This window comes from Rhinopithecus roxellana, chromosome 16 (assembly GCF_007565055.1).
Source record: "Rhinopithecus roxellana isolate Shanxi Qingling chromosome 16, ASM756505v1, whole genome shotgun sequence".
NCBI classification, from domain to species: Eukaryota; Metazoa; Chordata; class Mammalia; order Primates; family Cercopithecidae; genus Rhinopithecus; species Rhinopithecus roxellana.
The window spans coordinates 368,205-376,276 of NC_044564.1; the positions used below are offsets into that span (position 1 = coordinate 368,205).

An 8,072-nucleotide genomic window follows, 5' to 3' on the forward strand; every position below is an offset into this window, starting at 1 on the left:
CCAAGGAGAGTTGGGCAGCGGGAGGGATAAGTGGAGATAAAAGTGTCCTTCAAGAGGACTGGTTGTGAAGAGGAGAGAGAAGATGAGAGGTGAAGAAAGGAGCTTCCCCAGCAAAAGCTGAAAGACCTGACCAGGATTCAATGCTCATGCAAAATGCCAGCTGAAAAGGGGAGGCTGAATACACAGGAAGGGAGATAGACCATTAGGCAGGTTTTCTCCAAAAATCTCATGATGCGTAACTAAGGTTGGAGTTTGAGAATTGGAGGATAGAGAATTTCAGTTTGATATAAAGAAAAAAATAAGGAACTGAAGAACAGAACTGTGAATCAGTGGAAAGGTCTTTGCAGACCAAGGTGGGACCACTGGTACTTGTGAATACTGTAGAAACAGATCCTAGCTCTATATACAGGTTGGACAAAACGAGGGCTGAAGTGCCTTTCAAAGATTTAAATTCTTGATCCCATCCCACATTTTATTTTATGGTGAAGGGGTGCACAATTTACAAATGAACTACGCATTTCTGAGTGAGAATGGCTAATAAAATTCTCCTCATTATTTCAATTTACAAATGAACTACGCATTTCTGAGTGAGAAGGCTAATAAAATTCTCCTCATTATTTCATTCAAGGTCCCTAAATACCCACTGTGTTCCAAGCACTGGGTTGGGACACAGCAGATCTGAGTTCTATACACCAATCCTTTTCCAGTTAATGTCAGTTATTTAAATGGATCAGGTCAAGTGCGATAGTGCGCACCTGTAATCTTAGCTACTCAAGAGGCTAAAGTGGGAGGATGGCTTGAGGCCAGGAATTGGAGGCTGCAGTGTATTATAATCACACCTGTGAATAGCCAGTGCACTCCAGCCTATGCAATGTGGCAAGATCCCATCTCTAAAAATAAAAATAAACTATTTTAAAAGGGGTTTCACCTTGTTGGTCAGGCTCACATCTGTAATTTCAGCACCTTGAGATGCCACATCTGTGCATAGTGGCTCACATCTGTAATTTCAGCACTTTGAGAGGCCAAGGCTGGAGGATTTTTTGAGGGCAGGAGTCCTGGGCAACAAAGTAAGACCCCCATATCTACAAAAAAAATTTAAAAATTAGCTGGGCATGGTAGCATGCACCTGTAGTCCCAGTTTCTTGGGTGGCTGAGTCAGAAGGATCCCTTGAACTCAGGAGATCAAGGTGACAGTGAGCTGTGATCACACCTCTGCACTCCAGCCTGGGCAACAGACTGAAACCCTGTCTCCTAAAAAACATAAAAAATTTAAAAATGGGATCAATTTCTGTATAAGTCATTGTTTGCACTCACCTTGTTGGTAAACTGGAAGCGGCTGTGGCTGGAGGAGAGTTGAGGCATATCTCAGTATTGCTGAATGCTGCCGTTAGCAGTGGAGAGGATCTCTGCTTCATTCCTTCTTTACCATCTCAAGAGCTCCTGAGAAAGCTGGAGGTTTGGTCGGGGACGGTGGCTCACGCCTGTAATCCCAACATTTTGGGAGGCTGAGGCGGGCAGATCACTTGAGGCCAGGAGTTTGGGATCAGCCTGGCCAACATGGTGAAACCCTGTCTCTACTAAAAACACAAAAATTAGCTAGGCATGGTGGTGCGCACCTGTAGTCCCAGCTATGTGGGAGGCTGAGGCTCGAGAATCTCTTGAACCAGGAGGTGGAGGCTGCAGTGAGCCAAGATTGTGCCATTGCACTCCAGTCTGAGCGAGAGTGAGACTCCAACTCCAAACAAAAAAAAAAAGGAAAAAGAAGAAAGGTGGAGGTTTTTGGAACATTCGCAGAGTGCAGTATTTGTTTCTAAGTCTTGGGGGGATGTAGAGATGGGGCAGAGGCAGGTGGTTCTTCCATTCTACCCCGAACCCCACTGGACTCAGACTCTCAGGGATACACTATAATGACTGCTAACTTTGGTAGCACCTGCACCTAGTGTGGCTTCCTAATTCTTCCATGAAGCCCAGGGAGAACACTGTAAAATGAACATATGATCTTTTATTTCTCACTTAATTCATTCTGTGTCATTCCATTGGTTTGTGAATTGTGTCAATAGATAAATGTTTGGACTGTGGGTGTATGAAAATATATCCAGCCCTTCTACATTAATTCTTATGAAAAAAATCTTTTATTCACCTTTTTTACTGTAAGATGAATTTCCCAGTAATGTAACCTTGATGCAAATAAATGCTCTAACGGTTGTGCCAAAAGTTGCAATTAATAAACCCAGGGTCTTGTTCTTCTTCTCAACCCAATTCTAAAATGAGGGTTTTCTCTAAGATGCAAATTTTAACACACACGAATAATCTTCTTATATAAGGTTGATGGTTTCACTAATACAAAACTTTTAACAGTTTGGATATAAAGTGGCTGTACTACGATGTATTCAATTTCATAAAGTTGTCGACAGCTTGTAGCTCCATTAGAAGCAAAACTCAGTCTCAAAAAACCCTCAGAAAACCAGGAATAGAGGGAACTTCCTGAATTTGATTAAGAGCATCTGCAAAACCCTGCATTTAATACTATACTCAATGGTGAAAAATGGAATGCTTTCTTTCTAAGATTGGGAACAAGGCAAGGATGTCCACTCTCACCACTCTTATTCAACATAGAGCTGAACATTCTAGGCAGTGTAATAGGCAAGAAAGAAAAGAAAAGGCACACATTTCAGAAAGGCAAAAATAAAATAGTCTGTATTTGCAGATGATACAGTGCTGTAGTAGAAAGTCCCAAAGAATCCACACACACACACACACAAAATTCCTAGAATCTATATACTGATGAACACATGGAAACCAAAATTAAAAACAAAATGCCATTTATAATCACTCAAAACATGGAATATTTGGGTGGAAATCTAACAAAACATGTATAGGATTTCTATGCTGAAAACTATAAAATGCTGACAAGGGAAATCAAAGAATATCTAAATAAACTGAGTAAAACTGTGTTCATGGGTTGGAAGGCTAAACCTAGTAAAGTTGTCAATTATTCCCATACTGGCACACTTTCTATCAAAATTCCAACATTCTTGCAAATATGGACAAAACTTTTCTAAAATGTACGTGGAAAGGCAAAGGAACTTGAATAGCTAGAATAATTTTAGATAGTTTATTAAAATTTAGCTAATTTTAGAGAAAAATTAGTCTACCTAATTTCAAAACCTGTTATGTGGTCACAGTAATAAAGACAGTGTGGTTCTGGCCCAGGAATAGCACATAGATCAATGGAACAGAACACAGAACTCGGAAATAGTTCCACACAACTATTTTTGACAGCTGATTTTTGACAAAGGTGCAAAAGCAATCAATGGAGACAAGTCTTTTCAACAAATGGTGCTGAAGCAACTGGACATCTGTAGGACCCAAAATCAACCAAACAACAAAACCTTGACGTAAGTCTCATATATTGTACAAAAATTTCCTTAAAATGGACCTCAGCGCCAGACGTGGTGGCTCACGCCTGTCATCCTAGCACTTTAGGAGGCCAAGGCAGGAGGATCACTTGAGGCCAGAAGTTTGAGACCAACATGGCAAGACCTTGTCTCTACAAAAAATACAGAACTCCGCTGAGCATTGTGGAGCACACTTGTAGTCCCCGCTATGACAGAGGTTGTGGCGGAAGGATCGCTTGAGCTTGGGTGATGGAGACTGCAGCAAGCTACTACTGCCTCACTGCCTCACTGCACTCCAGCCTGGGTGACAGAGCAAAATCCTGTCTCAGAAAAAAAAAAGACCTCAGACTAAAATGTAAACATAAGACCATAAGACTATGTGTCACTTTGGTGACACATAAACCAAAACTGGAATGATACAGAGAAGATTAGCATGGCCCCATGTAAGGATGATATAAAAATTTGTGAGGCATTTCATATTTTAAAAACAATTCTATAAACATTTTAGAAAAAAAAAAAGCGTAGGAGAAAACATTTGGGATCTAGAGTGAGGCAAAGAGCTCTTAAACTTAGCCCCCAAAACATGATTCATAAAAGGAAACATTTATATATTGGACTTGGTCAAAATTAAAAGCTTTTGCTCTGCAAAAGACCTTGTAACGAGGATAAAAAGACAAGCTACAGCTACAGACTGGGAGAAAAGATTTGCAAACCACATACCTGACAAAAAGACTAGTATCTAGAAATATGAAGTACTCTCAAAACTCAACGGCAAAAAAACAAGAATAGAATTAGAAAATGGTCAAAAGACATGAAGAGATTTCACTGAAGAGGATATACAGAAGGCAAATAAGCACACGAAAAGATGTTCAACATTATTATTAGCCATTTGGGAAATGCAAATTAAAACCACCATGAGATATCACTGCACTCCTCTCAGAATGGAGAAAATGAAAAATAGCGACAACACCAAATCCTAGTGAGAATGCAGAGAAACTGGATCAATTACGTATTTCTGGTGAAAATGTAAAGTCATACAGCCACTCTGGAAAACAGTTTGGCAGTTTCCTGTAAAAATGAAACGTGCCGGGCGCGGTGGTTCACGCCTGTAATCCCAGCATTTGGGAGGCCAAGGTGGGTGGATCACTTAAAGTCAGGAGCTCGAGACCAGCCTGACCAACATGGTGAAACCCATCTCTACTAAAAATACAAAAATTAGCCAGGCATGGTGGTGCATGCCTGTAATCTCAGCTACTCGGGAGGCTGAGGCAGGAGAATCGCTTGAAACCAGGAGACAGAAGTTGTGGTGACTGAGATTGTACCACTGCATGCCAACCTCGGTGACAGAGCGAGACTCCATCTCAAATAAAATAAAATAAAATAAAAAATAAATAAAAAGGAACACACTACCCATACACAAAACAACCAGGATGAATCTCCAGGGAGTCATGCTGAGGGAAAAAAGCCAGCCCCCAAAGGTTACAGAACTGCATTGTTCTGTTTATTAAAAACCCTCTTAAAATGACACAGTTATAGAAATGGAAAACATTAGTGGTTGCCAGGGGTTAGGGAGGGGTGAGGCTGGAGGGAAGGGGGTATGGATATACAAATCAAAATGATGGGTTTATTGGGGTGTTATGGGAAAGGTCTCAAAAGAGTTGAAACCGGGCAGCTCTGGCGAACTCAGTTGGCAGAAGTCTATGGACTTGCCATTCCTCATGATTTCCAGGTTATAGAGTCATCATTAGCAGACAGAATCATGAGAGAAGAAAACCTGGTTTATAGAGCTTTGGAAGGATAGCCAGACATCAAGGTTGGGCACGATGTCTCACGCCTATAATCCCAGCACTTTGGGAAGCTGAGGTGGGAGGATGACTTGAGCCCAGGAGTTTGAGACTAGCCTGGGTAACATGGCGAAACCCCATCTCTACCAAAAAACATTATCTGGGCAGGGTGGCACACACTTGTGATCCTAGCTACTCAGGAGGCTGAGGTGGGAGAATCACCAGCCTGGGAGTTCAAGGCTGCAGGTGTCACTGCACTCCAGCTTGGGTGACAGAGTGAGACCCTGTCTCAAAAAAAAAAAAAAAAAATTCCACATCCTTGTTATTATTTTTCTTTCCGATTTTAAACATCCTAGCACGTGCAAAGTGGTATCTCACTATGGGTTTGGTTTGCATTGCCTGATAGCTAACTATGTCGAGCATCTTTTCATGTGCCTATTGACCCAGAGATGATCTTCTATCACATGTCTGCATCAGGTTGGTCAGCTTCGGGGGACAGCATCACACAGTGGAGCCCAGGTTACTGTGGGGCACTCTGGTTCCTGGGGTTGTTTTCAGAGATGACCATGAGGAAGCAGTGTGGTGAGAAAGGTGTCCCATAAAGATACAGATTTTTTTTTTTTTTTTTTTTTTTTTTTTGAGACAAGGTCTTGCTCTGTTGCCCAGGCTGGAGTGTAGTGGTACGATCTTAGCTCACTGCAACCTCCACTACCCAGGTTCAAGTGATTCTCCTGTCTCAGCCTCCCAAGTGGCTGGGACTACAGGCACCCACCACCACACCCGGATAATTTTTGTATTTTTAGTAGAGACGGGGTTTCACCATGTTGGCCAGGCTGGTCTCGAACTCCTACCTCAAGTGATCCTCCTGCCACTGCGCCCGGGGAGATTTTGAAGCCTAGAATGGAGGAGATTCCCAGTGACAGTGAGGGAGAAGCGGGAGAGTTGTGACAGCTTTCGGAACCCCTTGAAGTTAAGGGCGAGATGAGAAGGTGGAGACACATCAGACCCACTGTCCTAACTGGGTACGGGGAGGGGCAGGACCAGCCAAACTAGGGATGAGGCCAGTGACAGGGATAAACTGTCAAGATGAGGTCTGAGGGTGGGAAGGTCCCCGCAGGCTGCAGGCGGTAGAAACAGGCCTGGGAGTAGGGGCTCAGGAATGAGACCCCTCCCTGAGTGTTTGGGCAGGTCTGAGCCAACAGGGCCTTACACACCTCTTCTCGTGCAGTCCTCACTACTGCCCTCTGGTGGTGGCTGTCTCCGTTTCACAGGGGAGGACGTTGACAAGTTCCTTTGCGTAAAGGGACAGAGCTCGGAGGTGAACCCCGGCCTGAATTATCCAAAACCCTGTGCACTTCTCAGGACACTGTAGTGTTCCAGCACCCCATAGGGACCCAGTGAGGGAAGAGATTATTATCATGTGGAAGACATTTGGGGTGGGGGTCTCAGCCAAAACATGGACTCATCAGAAAGACTCCTCTTGGCCACCCATCTAAAGAAGGTCCCTTTCCTAATTTCTCATGTGGCACTCAGTTTCTTCACTGCCCTCATCATAATTCAAGATCATATATTTATATGTGAATGTAGTTTACTTTTATTATAAACTAAAGTTTGCAGGAAAAGGACCGTGGAGGCCTCTTTTGTTCTGCATTCTATCCCCAGCACCTGCTGTGGTACCAGGCAAGCAAGCAGGCACTTGAAACTGCTTTGGTGGATGCAGCAGTGGGGTACACTGGAAAACGGAGGCAAGTGAGGGATGTCACAGGTCACAAGCCTCCACCAGAGACTGAAGGTGTTGACTTTCACCTCCCATACCCTCCAGAGTGTGATGGGAGGTTTGCTCTCTCAGGGACAGCATAAAAATGATGCTTATGTTACAGGGATGAGAACCAAGGTTGGGGAAGCAGAAAGTAGGTGGTGTGACCAGCAACAGTGTGATCAGCAAGGGTGCCTGAAAATGGGACAACTGACAGCCCTGGAAGAAGCAGGCTCTTTGGCCATGGACCTGAGGCAGGCCCTCAGCAGCTGGGGCTGGGCAGCTTGGGCGGCTCCATTCCTCACTTCCTCCTCTGAGGAACTGGCCAGAAAGCTGACTTCAGTGACGACTCAGGGAACAGTCAGGTTCACCCAAGGAACAGAATGTGGCCTGAGAACAGATGAAGTCAGTTATGCCTCAGTCATCGCTGTCATATTTTCTCCTCTGCACTTGCTCATTCAGAAAATATTTATTGGCATCTACTAGGTATTAAGAAGTCCTTGTAGGCTGGGTGTGGTGGCTCACGGCTGTAATCCCAGCACTTTGGGAGGCCGAGGTGGGTGGATTACGAGGTCAGGAGTTCGAGACCAGCCTGACCAACATGGTGAAACACCATCTATACTAAAAATACAAAAATTAGCCAGGCATGGTGGCGTGCACCTGTAATACCAGCTACTCTGGAGGCTGAGGCAGGAGAATCGCTTGGACCTGGGAGGCAGAGGTGGCAGTGAGCAGAGATCATGCCATTGCACTCCAGCCTGGACAACAGAGTGAGACTCTGTCTCAAAAAAAACAAAAAAACAAAAAAACAACAAAAAAAGTCCTTGTAATCCCAGCACTTTGGGAGGCCAAGGTGGGCAGATCACCTGAGGTCAAGATTTTGAGACCAGCCTGGCCAACATGGTGAAAAACCATCTCTACTAAAAATACAAAAACTAGCCGGGTGTGGTGACTTGTGCCTGTAATCCCAGTTACTTGGGAAGCTGAGGCAGGAGAATCACAGGAACCTGGGAGGCAGAGGTTGCAGTGAGCCAAGATCATGCCACTGCACTCCAGCCTGGGCAACAGAGTGAGACTCCATCTAAAAAAAATAAAATAACAATGCCAGGTGAGGTGGCTCACACCTGTAATCCC

At 44.2% G+C, this 8,072-nt stretch overlaps 1 non-coding gene across 1 annotated transcript; it reads left to right on the forward strand.

Annotated features, from left to right (window-relative positions):
- Window positions 1-3,777: 3,777 nt before the first annotated feature.
- Window positions 3,778-3,882, forward strand: LOC115894146. The gene has a single exon (XR_004054181.1). It is a non-coding gene; the product is annotated as a U6 spliceosomal RNA (small nuclear RNA).
- The last annotated feature ends 4,190 nt before the right edge of the window (window positions 3,883-8,072 follow it).